Raw genomic sequence first — 22,084 nt, 5'->3', positions numbered from 1 at the left:
AAATGAACCTCCACGTGTGATAACGCCGGCGTTTTTTCATTTTAGCCGGCGCAGAGTGAGGGAAGGCGTTTGGGGAGATTGCAAAGACGAGGCGATTAGTCGCCAGGCGACCAAATCTACCCAAAACGCCCAGTGTGGCCTAACCCTTAAATGGTGACAGAACCCATCCGTGACTTCTAATATCCTTATCATTTACAGTAGGGGTACATTATAGGAATGCACTGAATCCTGGATTCGGCCAGGATTCAGCCTTTTTCAACAGGATTCAGCCAAATCCTTGTGATCTGCCATACCGAAGATGAATTCTTAAAATCATGTGACTTTTCATAACACAAAACAAGGAAGTAAAAAAATGTTTAGCCACATGCAGTTCTTTTTTACATTTCCATCCCTCATTTATATATGCAAATTACAATTAGGTCCAGCATTTGTCTGAATCTTTCACAAAGGATTTGGGGTTTCGGATGAATTCAAAATAGTGGATTCGTGAAACTCAGAGTTCCCTGTATTACTCAGCCTGTAGCCTTGTGCCACAGAACCCCTCACTGACTTCTAATATCCTTATAATTTACAGTAGGGGGTACATTATCCCTTATAATACACGAGTGACACTCAGAGTTCCCTTTATAACTCAGCCTGCAGCCTTGTGCCTTTATATGGTCACAGAACCCCTCAGTGACTTCTAATATCCTTATCATTTACAGTAGGGGGTATATAATCCCTTATAATACATGAGTGATACTCAGAGTTCCCTGTATAACTCAGGCTGTAGCCTTGTGCCTTTATATGGTCACAGAACCCCTCAGTGACTTCAAATATCCTTATCAATTACAGTAGGGGGTACATTATTCCTTATATTACATGAGTGATACTCAGAGTTCCCTGTATACGCCTGCAGCCATATGTCTTTATATGGTCACAGAACAACCCCTCAGTGACTTCTAATATCCTTATCATTTACAGTAGGGGGTACATTATCCCTTATAATACACGAGTGACACTCAGAGTTCCCTTTATAACTCAGCCTGCAGCCTTGTGCCTTTATATGGTCACAGAACCCCTCAGTGACTTCTAATATCCTTATCATTTACAGTAGGGGGTATATAATCCCTTATAATACATGAGTGATACTCAGAGTTCCCTGTATAACTCAGGCTGTAGCCTTGTGCCTTTATATGGTCACAGAACCCCTCAGTGACTTCAAATATCCTTATCAATTACAGTAGGGGGTACATTATTCCTTATATTACATGAGTGATACTCAGAGTTCCCTGTATACGCCTGCAGCCATATGTCTTTATATGGTCACAGAACAACCCCTCAGTGACTTCTAATATCCTTATCATTTACAGTAGGGGGTACATTATTCCTTATAATACATGAGTGATACTCAGAGTTCCCTGTATAACTCAGCCTGCAGCCTTGTGCCTTTATATGGTCACAGAACAACCCCTCAGTGACTTCTAATATCCTTCTACTATTATACAATAGGGGAGACTTTATATCAAATGGTACAAAAAGGTTGATCATTTAAAGCATAGCTTATAAAAACTACTTTTATGAATGTCACACGCAATGTTACACTTTCATCTGGCTAATTGCCAGTGTGGAGGCGTATTAAAGGGTACAACATTTGCAACATGATTCCTGAATGCAATGTAATGAATACTCAGTATGAGTCATTACCCAGTTTCCCGGAGAAAAATTAACCACTTTATTCCTTAAGGGGTGGATCACCTTTATGTTAACCTTTAATATGCTATAGAATGGCAACTTCTAAACAATCTTTCAACTGGCCTTCATTTTTTCTTTTATTTATAGTTTTTGAATTATTCAAATGGGGGTCACTGACCCCATCTAAAAAACAAATGCTCTGTAAGGCTAACAATGTATTGGTATTGCTACATTTTATTACTCATCTTTCTATTCAGATCTGCTCCTTTTCATATTCCAGTCTCTTATTCAAATCATTGCTAACAAACAAACAGTTGCTAAGGTAAATTGGACTCTAGCAACCAGACTTCTGAAATTGCAAAACTCAAAAGCACAAATAATAAAAAGTAAAACCAATTGCAAATTGTTTCTGAATATCACTTTCTACATCATACTAAAAGTTAATTTAAAGGTGAACAACCCCTTTAAAATTGCCTTTGACTGTTAAAGAGTGCTAGTGAGTTTAAAAGAAGGTGAGCGAGAGATATTACTTATCTGATCTGTACAAACATATTAGCCTTTCATCCTTTGGAACAAAGTACTGGCCTATTTAGAGTAGCAAACAGGGCAGGTATACAAAGGTATGAACCTCAGCAACAAATGAGTGAAAAGAGGACCCAAAGAGGACCCAAAGACTACGATTAATATTCATTGGATGCTTGCCAAATCCATTTCCAACATGAGAAAAAGGTATGATGGAGATAGTAGGCCAAAATGGAGACAGTAGAGCAAGATGCAGACAGTACAGCAATATGGAGACAGTAGGACAAGAGGGAGACAGTATGACAAATATTCAAAGTAATGGATAGCACACCCAATTTAGAAAAAAATGGTAAATTTATTACAAAAAGAAAAGAAAAATTACAAAAATTATGCAAAGAAATAAATGAAATATTGGTGATCCCAACGCATTTCTACCTTAAGGGTCTTCCTCAGGGGCACAAATAAACAAAAAAATCAAAAAGGCAGGATTTTGGATTTTTTTGATTTTTTTGTTTATTTGTGCCCCTGAGGAAGACCCTTAAGGTCGAAATGCGTTGGGCTCACCAATATATTATTTCTGTGCATAATTTTTTAAATTTTTCTTTTCCTTTTTGAAATAAATTTAAATTTTTTTCTAAATTGGGCGTGCTATCCATTACTTTGAATATTTGCAGCTTTTTCTGGAGACCCATATGGGGAGTCCCCTATGGATTAGCACCCCTCAGCTTGATTTAAGGGTGTGCGCATTCTCTCTTCATTTTGGAGACAGTATGACAAGATGGAGACAGTAGAGCAAGATGGATACAGTAGGGCAAGATAAAGACAGTAGAACAAGATGCTGACAGTTGGACAAGATGAAGACAGTAGGACAAAACTGAGACCGTAGAGCAAGATGGAGATAGTAGGACAACATGGAGACAGTGACAAGACGGAGACAGTAGAGTAAGATGGAGACAGTAGATCAAGATAGAGACAGTAAAGCAAGATGGACATAGTAGGACAAGATGTAGACAGTAGAGCAATGTGGAGACAGTAGGACAAGATGGAGACAGTAGAGCAAAACAGAGATAGCAGGACAAGATGGAGACAATATGATGAGATGGAGACAGTAGAGCAAGATGGAGACAGTAGGACAAGATGGAGACAGTATGACAAGATGGAGACATGATAAGTTGAAGACATTAGAACAAGATGGAGACAGTAGGACAAGATAAAGCCAGTAGAGCAAGATTGGAGAGTAGGGCAAGATGGAGAAGGTAGGACAAGCTAGTGACAAAAGGGTAAGATGGAGATAGTTGGACAAGATGATGGTGGTTGGTTCAAGATGACAGTAATATAAGAAGATGGTGACAGAAGAGCAAGAGTTGGATAAGATGGAAAAAGTAAAGCAAGACTGCATTATTAATTCTTTATAGCAGAGTGGACTAACTTACAGCATTTAAATAGTTGATAAAATACAACTCCTAACATAAATCCATAAAGTCCATAAATCTCCCCAAAATTGCCCCAAACATTAATGTCTCCATGCAGCCCCTTCTGGTTCTATGGCTGCCACAGGAGAAAGAACATATTTATATACACTTAAACATAAAATTCCCCGGGGTTACCTTTATGAATAGCATTTGCACCCAATTCAGAACTTTATATTTGGGCTTCCATTGGGTTTGTGATTGTAAAGGGGAGGGGGGGGGTGACTGGTCTGGTATTGGGGATGCTGGTCCCTGCACCCTCAGGTAGTAGACTGGCTACAATCAGCCCTTCCTAATGTTCAAGCCTCTATTGTATATATATGTATAGCTCATACGGCTCACTTCAAATCATAAATTATATCAGTTAATTACTACTTGTGCCTTCATGCTGAATGATATACTGTATGGATTTACTATTTTAGTTACACACACTGGGCAATCCAGCAATACATGTTCTACACTGTGTGTGTGTGAGAGAGCAAACGCATTTCTCTATATCCCGAGGACATTAAAGTAGATGGAGTAGTAAAAAAGAAAGCAAAGCAATTAGAGGGAGCTCAATTCTACCTTTCTGATCAAAAGAGGTTTAAAAAGGGCAGTTGCTTAGGATATGCACATAGTGGGCAGATGGTACCACAAAGCAAGAATAGGAGATGTAGTAATGGATGGATGGAGAGTGTAGGGCAAAATGAAGACAGTAGGGCAAAATATCAGCAATAGGGAAGTATGAAGACAGTAGGGCAAGATGGCGACAGTAAGAAACCATAAGGACACTAGGGCAAGATGGAGATAGTAGGGTAAGATGGAGACAGTAGGGTAAGATGAAGACAGTAGGGTAAGATGAAGACAGTAGGGTAAGATGGAGACAGTAGGGGAAGATGGAGACAATAGGGCAAGTTGAAGACAGTATTGTAAGTTGGAGACAATAGGGGAGGATAGAGGGAGTAGGACAAGAGGAAGACAGTGGAACAAGATGAAGACAGTAGGGAAAAATGTTGACAGTAGTACAAGATGACAAACTTAGGGCAAGATGGAGACAGTTGGGCAAGATCTAGAGAATAGCACAAGGTGGAGATAGTAGTGTAAGATAGCAGCAACAGCACAAGACAGACGGCCAGATATAGACAGTAGGGTAAAATGGTGACAGTAGTACAAGATGACAACAGTAGGGCAAATAGAGATAGTGGGACAAGATGGAGACAGTAGAGAAAGTTGGGGAGAATATTTCAACATGTAAACAGTACAGCATGATAGAGACTGTGGCTGAAGCACAACTCTTTGCACTTTGGGACACATTTAATCAAATAATAAAAATGCATCGAAAGGTTTATCTCCAAATTTCCCTGTAGGATTCAATGAGATAAACCAACATACTTTTGGTCAACTTAACATGATTTCCCCAGACTCATGCTGCAACTCCCAGACTGATAGCATTAGCCAGTGTAAGTATTAGCTTGAGGAAGCATTTGTCAGTAATTAATTGATTAATTGATTAATTAACCTCATTGGTACATGTACATAAACAAAGAGCATTGGTGCAGCAGGACACCTCTGTATCTACCAAAATGTCACACTCAGCTAGTAAATATACACAACATGTAATTAGAGATGTGGGATGTACACTATTCATAGACCTTCGGAAACATGCCCCTGGTGTAATACTCACACGTACTCACTGGTGTTCACTGATAATTCTGTATAAGGTCCTCCAGCCAGAGACTCCTGGTTCCAGAGCAAGAACTTGACTTCACCTGGGTTCCCTTATACTAACAAAACAGATGGACTAAATACATTTGCACCCATCAGAAAGTGTCTGGCTCCGCACACCTACACTACATTCCCCATGTGAGAGGTAGAATAAATGCAACTGACAGGTCAAAACATGACTCACAAGAAGAGCCCTGGAGGCACCAAGGAAAGTTCAACTGCATTCATACCAAGGGAGGAGCAGGGCTCTGCACAATAAGAAGAAAGAAAACATGTTCCTACCTGTGGCTGGGAGCAGACACAATGCAAATGCTGAGTTATATTAATTGTATCCTATAACTGTTTTATGTAACTGGACCTCAGAGACTAGATATACTTTAGATTGCTATAGACTCTTGAGTTTTTGGCCGTTTATCAAATTATAGCGTTACTTGAGTTTTTTTAGACTTCAAATGAACTCACAACTTGAATGGTTTCTCATTTAAGAAAAAACCTCGAATGGAGAAAACTTGAATCAGCGATTTTTTGAGCGAAAACCCTTCAAACATCATGAAGGCTATTCATTTATTCAAATGGTTCAAAGAACCTCTGCCATTGACTCTTACATGACCTCGATAGGTTTTAGATTGTGTATTTTCAGATTTGAGCTATTTCCAGGGCTGGGGTATAAAAAATCTTGAAAAATTTTGTTTTTTGTATCTATTTTTGATTTAAAAATACATTCAAACACAACTCGCCCCTTAATGAATCTGCCCCTTAATGAATCTGCCCCTTAGTATGATGTAAAGAGGGAGTCATCATACTTGGTATGTAAGTGGTAATTGGTTTTCATTTTTTATCATTTGTGTTATTGAGTTATTTAGCAAATCTCCAGTTTGCAGTATCATCAATCTGGTTGCTAAGGTCCAAATTCCCTTAGCAACCATACATTGATTTGAATAAGACACTGGAATATGAATAAGAGAGGGACTGATTAGGCCAATTTTCAATTGGTTTTGATTTTCTTTTATTATTTGTTGTTTTTGAGTTATTTAGCTTTTTATTCAGTAACTCTCCGGTGTGTAGTTTTAACAATCTGGTTGCTAGGATCCACATTGGCTTATATTATTATTATTGGCTTAGATTTGGGAGGAAGGGGGCCCAAAAGGATCATGTTTGTGACCCACTATCATAGCCATTCCCCAGGTGCAGCACGGATGCAACAACATGAAAGCACAAGGCCAAATATTTACGTAATTCAAAACAAGAAGAACTTGTTTCGAGACAAAAAAAATTACCCTGAGGGTGAGGCCTGGTATTTAGAGGAGCTAACACTGTATATAATTAAGCTTCCAGTCAATGTGATATAATAAATGTTATGTCTAACACCTCAGATGTCACCTCTTTTCAAGTGAAACCCGTCGGCACGTCAAGTACTTTATCAATATAATCTACAAGAGACACAGTTTAAAGGTTCAGCAAATTCTGATATATTGTAGTTGAATCTCTTTGTGCACATCTCCAGTGGCCTCTCTATCCCTCCCTCTTTCTTCCATATCAGCCTTGGGACCCACCTCTGACCAGATTAGGAATCTGAATTCAGATAAAATCTCTTTTAATCATTTTAATCATTTGCCCAGACTTGAGTTGTTCCAACTTGCCTGTATTTTCCTGCCACTCCTTAGGGCAGAGACACACGCTGAGATTAGGGGAGGTTTAGTCGCCCTGCAATAAATCACCTCTTCTTCGGGTCAACTAATCTTCCTGAACTACCTCCCACCGGCTAGAATGTAAATCGCCGGCGGAATGGCACTCAAAGCGCATCATTTTCTGAAGTCGCCCGAAGTTTCCCTCGGGCGACTTCAGAAAACAAAGCAAACTGATTGCCATCCTGCCGTTGATTTACATTCTAGCCGGCAGAAGGCAGTTCAGGGAAATTAGTCGCCCGAAGAAGAGGGGATTAAACCTCCCCGAATCTGAGTGTGTGTCTCTACCCTAAAGGTCTTTAATTTCGCTTAAATTCTTGAGCAGATAGAGATCAGCTAATGGTAACACCAACATCCATAGAAAGGCAGGACAGTCCTCTCCTCTGTCTTTGACCTTCAGTTCCATTGTTATTCACAGGGACGGAATAAGACTCTAAAAACAGGAGAACTTCAAGATTTTTTAATTTGTTATTGGGTAAGTGGAACATCATTTATTTCCATAAAAAAGAACTGGAAGACTGCTAAGGGGATGCCACATAAATGTGTTTGACATGTGTTCGATGTCACGGGACCCATGAATAAGAAGTTATGCAGATAATGGGAGATGAAATTGCAGCCTGTTTTTGCTTTTCCACCCATCCCATCCATCTCCTTCAGGAGCTGCTCCACCTGGACTACCCTATTATCTTTCTTGATGGCGCCTATATGAAGGTCACCATTCTGCATTGCTCCCTTGAACCAGATCCCTTGTTTCTACAGCAAGGGTGTAAATATAGAGGAAGCAGACCCGGGGGTTGCAGGATAGTCTAGGAGGTACAGGGGCCCCATGAGGCCCTAATTCATATACAATTTCATTAAATATCGGTAAAACAGGCCAACCTCTAGACATTTTGGGGGACCTGCTAAATAATTTGCTGTGGGGCCCTGTAATATCTAGTTACACTACTGCCTCAGGGGTTCGCTCAGCCTGCTGCTTTTATACTACTTGACAAACTACCACCTGATCCCTAGGGGCCAGTCTTCTATAAATTGTCCCCTCAAAACCTAAAAAAATTTCACATAACAATGATGCAGTGACCATGCGAGTACTTAAAGGTATAATGGTATTACATAAAGTGATGGTTTGGTGGTCACAATAATTTGCTGTAAGTTTACCAAAATGATCATTTCATCTGAGCCCCAAGATTTCCCTTTTTTCCCTTGACTTCACTGTAGCCTGGTGAAGCAAGCGAGAGATAGGAAGAAATCTGAAAGAGAACAAAACAATAACTTATTTTGAAATGAGAGGGAAAAGCAAGACTTACTAAATCTAAACCTCATCGTCTTGGCGTGAGACTTGAAATCATTGTTGACTCCTCAACTCTATGGTTAAAGGGGTGGCTCACCTTTAAGTTAACTTTTAGTATGTTATTGAATGGCCAATTCTAAGCAACTTTTCAATTGGTCTTCATCATTTATTTTTTATAGTTTTTCTTCTAAATCATTTGCCTCTTTCTTCTGACTCAGGCTTTCATAAAGGGGTCACTGACCCCATCTAAAAACCAAATGCTTTGTAAGGCTACACGTATTGTTATTGCTATTTTTTATTACTTATCTTTTTATTAAATTCATCCAGTCTTTTATTCAAATTCATGCATGGTTGCTAGGGGAATTTGTCCCTAGCAACCAGATTGCTGATATGACAGGAGAGCTGCCGAATAAAAAACTAAATAACTCCAAAAATAATAAAACATGAACACCAATTGCAAACTGTCTCAGAATATCATAACTTTTAGAATATCATATTAAAAGTTAACTTAAAGGTGAACAACACTTTTAAAACCCTTTGGACAACATCATAAATGTTCATCTTAAAGGAGAAGGAAAGGCTAAAATTAAGTAAGCTTCATCAGATCTATATAAATTAGGGATGCACCGAATCCTGGATTCGGTTCGGGATTCGGCCAGGATTCGGCCTTTTTCAGCAGGATTCGGATTCGGCCGAATCCCTCTGCCCGGCCGAACCGAATCCAAATTCTAATTTGCATATGCAAATTAGGGATGGGGAGGGAACTTGTGTGACTTTTTGTCACAAAACAAGGAAGTAAAACATGTTTTCCCCTTCCCATCCCTAATTTGCATATGCAAATTAGGATTCGGTTCAGTATTCGGCCGAATCTTTCGCGAAGGATTCGGGGCTTCGGCTGAATCCGAAATAGTGGATTCAGTGCATCCCTAATATAAATATACCAGTAAACCCTAGTAATGCTACTCCTCTGTCATAAGAAACACAGCATTTCTTTCCTTCAATTATGTATTCATGGGCTTCTGTATCAGACTTCCGGTTTTCATCTTAAACCTCCAGGGCTAGGGCTTGAGCATGCTCAGTTTGCTCCTCTTCCCTCCTCCCCTCCCTGCAGTAATCTGAGCCCAGAGCTATGAGTGAGCAGGGAGATACCCCGGCAGGAAGTGATGTCACAACAAGCTAATATGGCAGCTACTATCCCAAACTTTGAGAGCTGTTTACTCAGGTATGGTAAAGCATTCTGCAGAATAAATATAGTGTTATAGCTTGCACTATTGTGGCTAATCTATTGGCAATAAACTGCTTCGGTAGCTTTGCTTCTCCTTTAACTTCAACTTCCCCTTTAACTTTTATTCTTTTCTGGGTTTGAGGGCTCTGAGGCCCCCCACTTCTCAAAGCCATACTTGTAATATTACAGAGGTAAATCATCTTGATGTCTATGGTATACCAGGGCCACCTGGAGTCGTTGTTACTGCTGCTCCTGAATTCATTTCATCGTTCCATTCAGACAAATTAATTAAGCAAATTGCTGCCAGCACAGTTAAATTCCATTTGCTTTCTTAATGTCTCATCTGTTCGGGATGACATGAGTTATTCTGTGTTTGGAATCACCCGTCTGAGCTCTGTGATACAATTGGATAGCGGGACGCGCAGTAGAACCTTGGCACAAAGAGCCGTGTCATTAGCGTGTTTGCCTCGGGGGCAGAGCACGTGTAGAAACCAATATTTCCAATGTGGATCAGAACTGTAACAACATCTCTTCCTGCCAAGCATGCGGCGGCCCAAGCAGCCATCTTTATTCTCGTTTATATGCAGTGTCATTATGTCCAACGCCATTATGCCGTGCCGGTGATAGATGCTTCCAATTACACGGATCTGATTGAGGCAATGAGTCCTTAATGCACTTTTGTGCTATGAACAAGGAAACCGCTTTACCTGCCAGAAAAAGACAATATATATATTAGAGCAAAAGATCTATAGTAGTGCAGAGTTTTGGGGGAGAAGGCTTCACCTGAATGTAGATAACACAAGCTACTGTATGATTAACTTCCCTCCCGAAAGCTGAATGGTACAGTCTAGCAAAAGGGTGATCTAGATGAGTGGGGCAAGGTCTCCCTGGGAGGGTATAAATGTTTGGGACAGTCTCAGTGGCATAACTACTTCATGGGGGATTGTAGAATGAAGGCCAGTTAGGGTGAGATTTGGGGTGACCTGGGTACCCCTGGAACTATAGCAGGGTGACTGTTACCCCAATGTTTCTATATATCTGTAACCTTATTATGAGCTACGGGGGCCCAGCCTGAAGGCCAGTTAGGGTGAGTGCTTATTTGTGCCCTGGGTACCCCTAATCTATAGCAGGATGAGTGTTACCCCAATGTTTCTATATATCTGTAACCTTGTTATGAGCTAAGGGGGCCCAGTCTGAAGGCCAGTTAGGGTGAGATTTGGGGTGAGTGCTTATTTGTGCCCTGGGTACCCCTGGAACTATAGCAGGGTGACTGTTACCCCAATGTTTCTATATATCTGTAACCTTGTTATGAGCTACGGGGGCCCAGCCTGAAGGCCAGTTAGGGGGAGATTTGGGGTGAGTGCTGTCCCCTTGTCTCCCTGGAAACAATGGGAGACCTGCAAAGTATGGGGTGCAATGCAGTGGCCAGGGGCGTAACTATAGAGGAAGCAGACCCTGCGGTTGCAGGGGGGCCCAGGAGTGTAGGGGGCCCAGTGAGACCCTAATTAATTAGCAATTTTAATATATCTTGGTAAAATAGGCCAACTTATAAATATTTTGGGGCCCTAAATTGAATTTGCTATGGGGCCCAGTAACAACTAGTTACGCCACTGGCAGTGGCCCCGCTTGTACCTCTCAGCCGAGCTCTGTACCCTGCTAGTGATTACTGCCACTGGCAATAGGAACAAAAGGAAAGCCAGAGCCCATGCGCAGACCGGCAGCCTGACAACTCATTGTGTATAATGCTGTGTGTGTAATCAAGATGACTGAAGATGATTTAATATGTAATCCCGCTGCGAGACTAATGACTGTGTACTGATTCTAAGCACCATAATGGCTATGAATGAAGGGAACAAAGTTGCAGCCATATAGAAATGTCACAATACTAATTATAATGTGGCTGAGTGCTAAATTATTCCGTTAGGCAGAAAATATTGTGTTCAGTAGTTGAGCGCCAGAATGCCAAGGGTGGCGTTAATAAACACTGAATAATAAGTAATGGCCTGACATAATAACCAAGTCATCTTTATTCATATTCATATACAGAACAGCCAGAAAGATACACTGGCTTGGTTATTAAATGGGAAACTCACCCGTGATTTATCATCATTATACATAACAATGTATTCTTCTCTGTATATTTGTATTTATACATATGGGTAGGAGGTGCCATATTGTTTCCCTTAGACAGTACATTATGAGGGATTACTCAACCCTCATACTGTAAAGGAAAGTTGCCTCCTGTCCGGTTTTGACCTGAACAGCATGGTTTTCGGAAAGACTGCACAGGTCAAAACTGCCTTGCCGTTTTTCCAAATTAGGAAAACCAGACAGGATTCTCTTTGATTGACATGGCAACTGGGCAATTGCCGATTGCCAAATCATAACCCCACTCCCGGTGCGGGCTACCATCTTGCATAGCACGCATGCGCATAATGAAAGAGTCTCAGAAGCTGATGGCACACGCATGTGTATAATGAATGAATTGCAGCACTCTCTCATTAAGCACATGTATGTGCCTCAACATGGCCACCCACACCTAGAGCTCCCTCCTGGTGCAGGCAGCCTAGTGATAGTGGGGACATCTTTTTTTAAAAATAATATATATATATATATATATATATATATATATATATATATATATATATATATAAACATGCCTTACTGCTAGTTGATCCAGAGGAAGACTAATAAACCCTTTCTGAAAAAATTCTTTGTGCCAATTGGACAAGTTCCTGGATCAGGTTTGTACTAAGTAAGAGTTCATATCAATAACTCTGTATTGTGTCCTCTGCTAAAACACAAATCAATCACTTCTTGAATCTATCTAATGTATCTGCCAATGTATCTGCTCTATGAGGGCAGCTTATAGGAGGGGACTTCATATAGGACTTTTCTGATTTATGGGATCATTAGTCTGAACTTGGTTGATCACTGTCTTCCCTCTAGTATAAACTCTTAGTCAGAACCTTACACCCGCCATGGAACATTACCCCCAGATGTGCATTAAAGATATATATAATCAAATCAAATCAGTAAGGTGCCACACTTACACTAAATCGCCTTTTGCAGCGTCGGGTGCACAGCTGTGTTCCTCTCTGCCCAAGGAAAAACTCCACTATAAATCAATAATTCCAGCAGCACTCCGATATGTGAATCAATGATTATTTTTTCATGCCATTAGCAGAGCGACGTTTCGGGCTATTCCAGCCCTTTATCAAGCTAAAGATATATATAAAAATAAATATATCTAGAAATTATGCATTTTATATATTGAACTTATAGCAAAGACCTAAAGGTGCAGCAGCCCTATAACAATAATGGGTCATCAGCTTGGATATTGTTAGAAGTGTCAGGGGCACTGCACATGCTCAGTGAGATCTGGGCTTCTGGGGATAAGGTAAGCTTAGGGGTCATGGGGAAATCATCAAGCAGAATATAAGGTGCCTCTGTCATGGAAGTTACAGGGCTAATTAATTCTGATGTAGGCTGCACTGCTTTCTATGCGACCATGTACTGTAAATTTGATCTTTATTATTTGTATTGTGAATTTTATATTGTATATATACTGTATATTGTGAGTGGGTCCGTAAGCTCAGGTAAGTGACAGCAGAACAGGGAGTGGCAGAAATATGCAAAAACCTAGATCTACTTTCATTTCTAGAGCTATCGGGGCACCCTCGTAGCCTGCTTTCACGTCTACATCCCCATGAGGCCTGCCAAAGATTTTGCAGCATGCTGATGATGGCAAATGCACATGCGAGTACGGGCACATGTCTGTGGTGAGGCAGGGGGTCAGGATCAAAGTTTACACCTGGGTCCATATGGTGACCCTACTGTCTTTCCCTGCAGCTCCTAAGACAATGTTCCCCAACCATTGGCTCGCAAGCGACATGTTGCTCACCAACCCCTTGGATGTTGCTCTCAAAGCAGGAGCTTATTTTTGAATTCCTTGTTTGGAGGCAAGTTTTGGTTGCATAAAAACCAGTTGTACTGCCAAACAGTCTACTGTAGGCTGTCAGTCTATTTAGGGGCTAAATAATAACCAATCACAGCCCATAAGTAGCACCACCCAGGAACATGTTGCATGCTTGTGTTGCTCTCCAACTTTTTTAAAAAAAAATTTGCATGTGGTTAATGGGTGAAAAAGGCTGGGGATCCCTGTCCTAAGCCCTGAAAACTCATAGGAGAGCATTGTGCATATGTAACTGCACAGATACATCTACTCATGACTTTATAGGTCATATGTTTATCTGGCAATGGCCAAAGAATTGGGAGAAGTTCTCAAGTTCTTCTACCAAGGGGTCCAATCATATTTTGCAAGTCTTTTCATTCTGTACAGGTGAGATGAGTGCCTTATACTAATAATATTATGGCACCATATAATCTTACAGCAGTTTCTGTGTTAAAATGTATATGAAATCTTACTTTTAGTGTTCATATTAGCACCCCGAGCACCAGCAGATGGCAGTGTATCACTAGTCTCTACCCTTAGTCAATAGTCTGCACTCTGCAGTTTCATTCTCATTTGTTTTGCTTGGGGTTAGAGCAGATTTCTGTTTCAGGCTACAGAATACTGTATGTCCGAGCATTAATATTACTCCTCTGTAACATCAGATTATTTGATGGGCCCTCGATACTCCTGACTCTCCTTACTCAAGATGCAACTAGTCTCTTATGTGTCTGTTCTTCCCCCCCCCTGCCCAATGGGACATTCTGCATTCAGTTTTACAGGATTTCTAATTGTAAGCTCTTGTACCAGTTTAGCATCTGCGGCACCTTATGCCTACAAGGCTGTAACACCCCATTAGCCAGTGATACCACTGATGTATTATAATTATTGCCTTATTGGCAACTTACATAGTGATTGATAGTAAATGTTCTGCTTAATCAATATTATCCATGATGTGCAACCCACCCATAAAGATTTAATTTGCCTAATGACAGAAAGTGTAATTCTAAGCAATTCCTGGATATTATTATATACTGTATGTCTATTTTACCTTAATACCTTAATACACATTCATTCTTCATTTGCACAGGTTTTAACATTATGTGACACAGCAGTGTCTGTCTGCCCCTAGAACAATGTAGCAGGAGTCAGGTCTCTGCCAGGTCAATTAATCAGCTTCTGCTACATTGTTTCAGGAGTTTGAAAAGCAATTGCATTTACCCACAACTTTCTGAACGGAATCCACGTTTCCTAAGGATAAAGCAGGGACTAATAATGGGCGATTAAATTCGGCTGGTGCGAATTCACTGAGAATTTCCGTGTTTCACCGCCGGTGAATAAATTCGAGAAACTCTCGTGAAAATTTGCCGGCATCAAAAAATTTTGGACATGCATCCGACAAGTCGCTCGTGTCAGAATCGCTGCACTTCAACACTATTCGGACACCCATTGACTCTAACACTGCCGTCAAAATTTACGCAAGCGACTTTTCGGATGCGAGTCCAAAATTGATGCGGGAGTCAATTTTCGAGTTTCACAATTTTTTTAAAATATTTTTCGGCGAAGCGAAACTGGAGAGATTCGACCATCACTAGCAGGGACACCCCTTCCAAGGGGAAATCAACCATTCCTCTTCTGTGTTATTGATTCTTGCATTGACAAGTTGCTGCCATGGAACGTATTATTTATACTGCAGCCAAACTGCATCATAGAGTACAAGGAGGGAGAATAGAGTCATCTCTACTGGAAACCAGTCATTATGTGCAAATAGATCGTACACCCAGAACTGGATTAATCACTTCTCACTTGGTTCTGCCCCAGACATGAAACAAAGCCACAGTTTGCTAAAGTCTCTCTATCAATTTAAATGGTGAATTAAAGGATCTCTCTCACACACACTCCATCTGACCTTACTATATACCACAACGTTACCCAGACACTGTACGCCATTGTATAAATAAATAGCCATTGGATACAATTGTTCTCTATGAGCACATCTGCACTTTATCATGTTTTTTATCATGTTCTTACTACTATCATATCACAATGATACACCCATCATGTCTGACGTTTAGCATTATTTACTTACCATATTACATCTGCTGAGTGTGCACTGTTGTCCTGTCCCTGCACTGTGCTGTCCTGTCTTGCAGGAGTTGCATATTTTTGCACTTGCACTTTTTGTCCGGTACATCTATGTTGTGTGTAGCACCATGGTCCTAGAGGAACGTTGTTTCATTTCACTGTGTACTGTACAAACTAGGGATGCACCGAATCCACTATTTTGGATTCGCCAAACCCCCGAATCCTTCACAAAGGATTCGGACGAATACCGAACTGAATGCAAATTAGGGGTGGGAAGGGGGAAACCTATTTTACTTCCTTGTTCTGTGACAAAAAATCACGAGATTTCCCTCTCCGTCCCTAATTTGCATATGCAAATTAGGATTCGGATTCGGTTCGGCCGGACAGAAGGATTCGGACGAATACGAATCCTGCTGAAAAAGGCCGAATCCTGGCCGAATCCCGAACCGAATCCTGGATTCGGTGCATCCCTAGTACAAACGTATATGGATCAAATGACAATAAACTAGGGATACACTGAATCCACTATTTTGGATTCGGCCGAACCCCCGAATCCTTCGTGAGAGATTCGGCCGAATACCGAAAAGAATCCGAATCCTAATTTGCATATGCAAATTAGGGATGGGAAGGGGAGCATTTTTTTACTTCCTTGTTTTGTGACAAAAAGTCAGAAGGCAGAAGGATTCGGCCCAGGCAGAAGGATTCGGCCCAGGCAGAAGGATTCAGCCGAATCTGAAACCTGCAGAGAAAGGACGAATCCTGGCCGAATCTCAAACCGAATCATGGATTTGGTGCACCCTACAATAAACTCACTCTTGACTTGACTCTTGACTTAAAAGGGGGTTGTGGGAGTACTCCTAATGCTAAGTAAAAATGTATTAAAGTATAATGGAAGTGCTACTGACTAGGCCAAATTAATCAGTGCACATTCCCTGGCCCCCTGTCTAAGTAATTCAGTATATTTTCAAGTGCATTAGGATTAATAGAAGTAAATGTCTGCTGAACCTTGATTTCAGTTTGAGGGCTAGACCCTCCCCCGCCACTAGCTTTTAAGAGAGAGTGATTGAATATGAATAAGAGAAGGCCTGTATAGAAAGATAAGTAAGAAAAAGTAGCAATACATCTATAGCTTTATAGAACGGTTGTTTTTTGATGGGGTCAATGACCCCCATCTGAAAGCTGGAAAGATAACAATTCAAAAACTACAAACAAAAAGAAATAATGAAACTGATTGAATAGTTGCTTAGAACTGGCCATTCTATAGCTTACTAAAAGTTTATTTAATGGTGGACCACCACTTTCATTATATAGTTTTTATTGTGTTGCAGGCATTAGTCACCTAGGTGGCTCTTTAGTTGCCCTTTATTTCCCTAGAAAGACCGATTAAGAGCATTAAACACAGTGGTGCAGGCCTTTGCTCTCTTTTTGATGATTTCTCTACAAATTGAGCTTCTGCCACTTTATAATGGATTTTTATGAACTGCTTATTAAATTTACCATCAATTTGGTTGCATTTCATTTCTGGGCACAGCGCTGGATTAGGGATAATATTCTCAAATGGTGCCCAATAAATTCCAATATACCGAGCAGGAATCCCTTGCACAGGCTCTCATCCTTTCCTGTCTGTGTAAAGAAGAATAAATGGAGGATAAACTCTGATTAGAAACAGGGAATATTTTTCCTTTAAGCGTTTCCGTTGCCTTTAGATTCCATGGGGAAATTTACGGCTGAGTTTATGGCTCGATACTGAGGATTTATACTGATATTGCTCCGCAGCACAACATGCAGCCTGAATACGTGTATTTCATCTAAAGGGGACAGGTTACTAATATTCATGGTTTGTTGGGCACCCTGGGTAATTTCCTGGGCTGCGTTGGCACTAAGGTAATTGTGCGTTGCCCTCTGATGGGGTAATTAGGGAAGCACGGACATTTATTAAGGTGAGCCTGTTTATTGCTCCCATTTATTAGAATCAAACTGGGACACGGCAGGGCCAGTGGCACATAATAAAAAGGAATTTGCTGGGGGGTAGGCCCAGGGACCTTCATGAGTCTGATGCTGCTCATTCATCAAGTACAATTTAAAAGAGGAAATGTTTGTTAAAGGCCAACAGACATTCATTGCACTGCAGAAAGAATGGATATAGTATGATATTGTTATATCTAAGGCAAGTGTACCCATCCTTAGTTACTGATCTGCAACCCTTCAACTCTTTGGGAGTTCTAGTTCATCAACATCTAGAGGGCTGCAGGATGGATATGCTATATATATATTTAATATAACCCATATAAATAGCCCAACTCACATTTTTATTCCCCTGTGGTCCCTGATGCCCCCTCTCCTAAACAGATCCAAACCAGGTTGGAAATTGCTGAATTCCTTTGCTTATCTCTAGTCATAGCCTATTCCACCAATCAGCAGTTACCTCTTACTGCTTTGTAGCAGTAGAATAATAAAAGCTGACATCTGATTGCACTTTGCACTTTCCCCTCTGTTCGGGGCATTCCATTCAGGGTGTAGAGACCTTCGGGTCCACCTTAAATTAATAATAATATTTTGAATTAATATTAATAAAATAAAAATGATTAAGCCTTCCGATGAACTGCTAGTGAGCAATAACTTATACAAATACAAGTAATAGTAGAAATAAATAGATTTACTTAGCTTAATATGAAGTGTTTTCAGAGATCTGCATCAATTCCACAGACATCGGCGAGCAGCACAACATTTGGCACATGACCATCAGGTTCCCGATAACAAATCAGTGATCTAAATTCCTGACACCCATGGGTCCAAGGTGAAGCTACTAACCCAAAGTTGAGTTTTTTTTTTTTATATTCAAGATCTGGGTAGACCCAAATGCTGACCTGTGCAATATTGCTAGCATTAACAGATCAGCATGGATTTTGTATCTCATCACCCAGACTCAATCTAAGTCTGGTCTGTTAAAGGGGTGATTCACCTTTCCGTTAACTTCTTATAGTTTCTAAGCAACTTTTTAGTCGGCCTTCATTTTTTCTTTTTTATAGTTATTGAATATATTTCCTTTAACTCTTTCCAACTTTCTAATGGGGGTCACTGACCCCATCTAAAAACAAATGCTTCGTAAGGCTACAAATGTATCGCTATTGCTACTTTTTATTATTCATTTTTCTATTCCTATTCATATTCCCGCCTTTTATTCAAATCAATGTGTGGTTGCTAGGGTAAATTGTACCCTAGCAACCTGATTGCTAAAATTGCAAACGTGAGAGCTGCTGATTATAAAAGCTAAATAACTCAAAAACCACAAATAATAAACAATGAAAACCAATTGCAAATACGAAACGTTGATTTAATGGTGAACAATTCCGCTTAATTCATTGTCAAGGATGTTTGCATCATGGTAACCATGTTTACTATAGTACGTTTGGCCAGCACTCCAGGGACATTGGACTCAAATCACTTTCCCAATATCTGCTGACTTTACCCAAATTTAAAGTTTGATTCATTATAAATCACATAAATATATATATATGATTTTTTTTAATCATTTTTTTCATAATAAAATCCTTTCTAGAAAACCCCTATGGTTTGTGCTATTGCACTTATGCCTCTAGTGTCATGAATTACCACTCTTATGTGTATATATATATATATCATCTAAACAGGGCCAGATTTGCCCTGGGGGCGCCCAGAGGCTGGCGTCCTCCGTCACCCCTTCCTTCTCTCAAGATAGCACGCATGCGCATCCTCTTAGCTTGGTTTCGGAGCACTAGCCGATCGGCGCTAGTGCTCCGACAAAAAACTGCTTGTGCGGCTGGGCGGCATGCCGCCCCTTAATTGATGCCGCCCTAGGCCCGGGCCTATGAGGCCTTGCCGCAAATCCGGGCCTGCATCTAAAAGTGAGTTGAAAGGAACTGTGCAGTTATTCCAACAACTTTAGGTTCGGGCTCCAGCATGAAACCTTAGAAACAGTGCTCATTATCCACGTTCAGATTTTTCTGTTATATGTGTCTATTCTGTCTCTTTCTTCTCTTTCCCTTATTTATTTGTCTCCCCCTTTCTTTTGCCTCCCCCTTTCTGCTTCCCCAGCTGTTCATTCTCCCTCCCCCTACCTATTCTACCCCCTTCTGTATCTTATATTTCCTCCCCATTCACCTCTCTATTCACGTCTTTTGTCTTTTATCTACTCTCCTTTCTATTTTCTCCCCTTGAGTTTTTTAAATCACCAATCTGAACCAGTTTCCTCTTGTGGACCACTGTCAGTTTCTCCTCCCCTGCCAGTACATTCATACAGTTGTTACAGGGGCTAATACTGTACATGCTCCTATTAAAGGGTTTGTTCACCTTCAAACAGAGATAGTTCACCAGAAATAACAACATTTTCCCAATCACTTTCTATTTTCTGTGTCACTGTTTTTCTAATATTGAAATGTAAAGTAACATTTTCATCTTCTCTCTGGGAGGGGGGGTCGCCGACCCTGTAAACTGTTCTAGACTGATACATTTAGTTGGTACATTTCTTATCTTTGTCCTTGCTGAGTAGAATCTCGGGGTTTCATTACAGGCAGCTGTTAGAATTGATACAATAGTTACTAATACTCCAGAGATGCTGCTGAGAAATGGATCAACTAATAGGGGCAGATTTATCAAGGGTCGAAGTGAATTCGAGCGAATTTTTGAATGAAAAAATTCTAAGTCATTTTTTGAATAGGATACTACGACTTCGAATTTACTTCGAATTTGTTTAGAAGTAAAATAGTTTGAATATTCGACCATTTGATAATCGAAGTACTGTCTCTTTAAAAAAACTTCGACTTCAATACTATGCCAAATTAAACCTGCCAAAGTGCTATGGTAGCCTATGGGAACCTTCTACAGTATTTTTCTAAGTCGAAGAAAAATCGTTTGATCGTACGTTAAAATCGTGTGAATCATTCGATTCGAAGTATTTAATCGTTCGATCTAACAATTTTACTTTGGACCGCAGAATACACAAATTCGATGAAAAAGTTCGAATTCGATATTCGAAGTATTTTAAGTCGTTGGTCGAATTTCAAAGTATTTTTTACTTCGAAATTCGACCCTTGACAAATCTGCCCCTAAATGTTGCAAAATTGTAACAGTTCAGAGTCTGCACCTGAATTACTGAGCTGCCAGACTCAAACACCAGAGACACAAACATTCAACTTTAAACTTAGATTTTGGAAAAACAGTAAAAAAAAGTAATTTAAAAAAAGTCTATATTTCTGGGGAACAAACTGAAAACAACTGAACTGAAAAAAAGTGTTTGGAAGGCGAAGAACCCCTTTAATACTGTGACCATATAAAAAGGAATGTAGGAAAGCTAAATCATATATTGTGCAATGATAAGGGAGCCGTAGTGCTGGCAGAGAATTATGGACAACTGGTCACGTAGATATGGGGGTTCATTAAAGCCGGGGCCACTGGGAGATTTGCTGTTATACTAGAGGGGTTCATAATGCTTAAATAGCTGTTGAAACATACAGAACAGTTTTGCTGTACATTGTTTGCGATCTCTGATATACTGTATATATATATATATCAGCCTCTGGCCTCCCTCCCAGAGAGAAAGAAAAGGTTTTTAGTAGAAGAAGTGAAGCAGCAGAAAAGCTCATTATCTAATGGCTCAGAACTGCACCCACTGCATGTACAGAGGAACCTGGATATCTCTCTTTATGGACATGGGGGAGAGGGGGGTTGTGGAACGGAGAGGGAAGTCACGGCGCAGGGAGATCAAGAATAAATGTGTCAGAGCCGGAATCAGTGAGAAATGTGTGAAATCAGGAAAGAATGGCATTTGACAAGGAACATGGGAAGGGAAATGTGTCGCTGTTCTGTCATGGTCGGATATTAGAAGAAAAGCTTTGCTAGCAAGTGATACAAGGAAAATTACACACACACACATATATATATATAGTGAATAAAGTACCCCCTGTTGTAAATTATAAGGATATTATTGTTGAGTTTCATGACCATATGAACACGAGGCCGAAGGTTCAGTGAGTCTTGTGACTGAAATGACATCACTACTCACCGTTTATAACCAATGATGTCAGTACTCACTGTTTATAACTAATGATATCAGTACTTATAAGGCTATAATTTACAAGATATTCATGGCTTTTGTGTAGTATATAGGGATGCACCGAATATACTATTTGGGACTCCCCCGAATCCCCCGAATCCTTGGTGAAAGATTCGGCCGAAATACCGAAACAAAATCTGAACCCTAATTTGCATATGCAAATAAGGGGCAGGAAAGGAAAAAGTGGGAAAAAAATCTTAATTTCACCCACCCCTAATTTGCATATGCAAATTAGGATTCAGATTCGGTTCGGCCAGGCACAATGATCCTGCCGAATCCGAATATATATATATATATATATATATATATATATATATATATATATATAAGTCCCATGGGTGTCCGCACTCTTTTCTCTTAGTTTGCTGAGGTGCACGATCAAATAT

At 40.3% G+C, this 22,084-nt stretch overlaps 1 protein-coding gene across 5 annotated transcripts in view; it reads right to left on the bottom strand.

Annotated features, from left to right (window-relative positions):
- capn10l.L (calpain 10-like L homeolog) overlaps window positions 1-5,538 on the bottom strand; it is a 46,512-nt gene extending 40,974 nt beyond the window's left edge. For 3 of the 5 annotated variants that reach the window (XM_041562221.1, XM_018261976.2, XM_018261977.2), the window contains exon 1: window positions 5,332-5,538. The gene's annotated coding sequence lies outside the window, so the exon portion shown is untranslated. 5 annotated transcript variants of the gene reach the window in all.
- Between the last annotated feature and the right edge of the window lie 16,546 nt (window positions 5,539-22,084).

The sequence above is a fragment of the Xenopus laevis genome, chromosome 5L, assembly GCF_017654675.1.
Source record: "Xenopus laevis strain J_2021 chromosome 5L, Xenopus_laevis_v10.1, whole genome shotgun sequence".
Lineage (NCBI taxonomy): Eukaryota > Metazoa > Chordata > Amphibia > Anura > Pipidae > Xenopus > Xenopus laevis.
The sequence above is the reverse complement of the archived record's forward strand: the minus strand, read 5'-3'. Positions and strand labels throughout refer to the sequence as shown.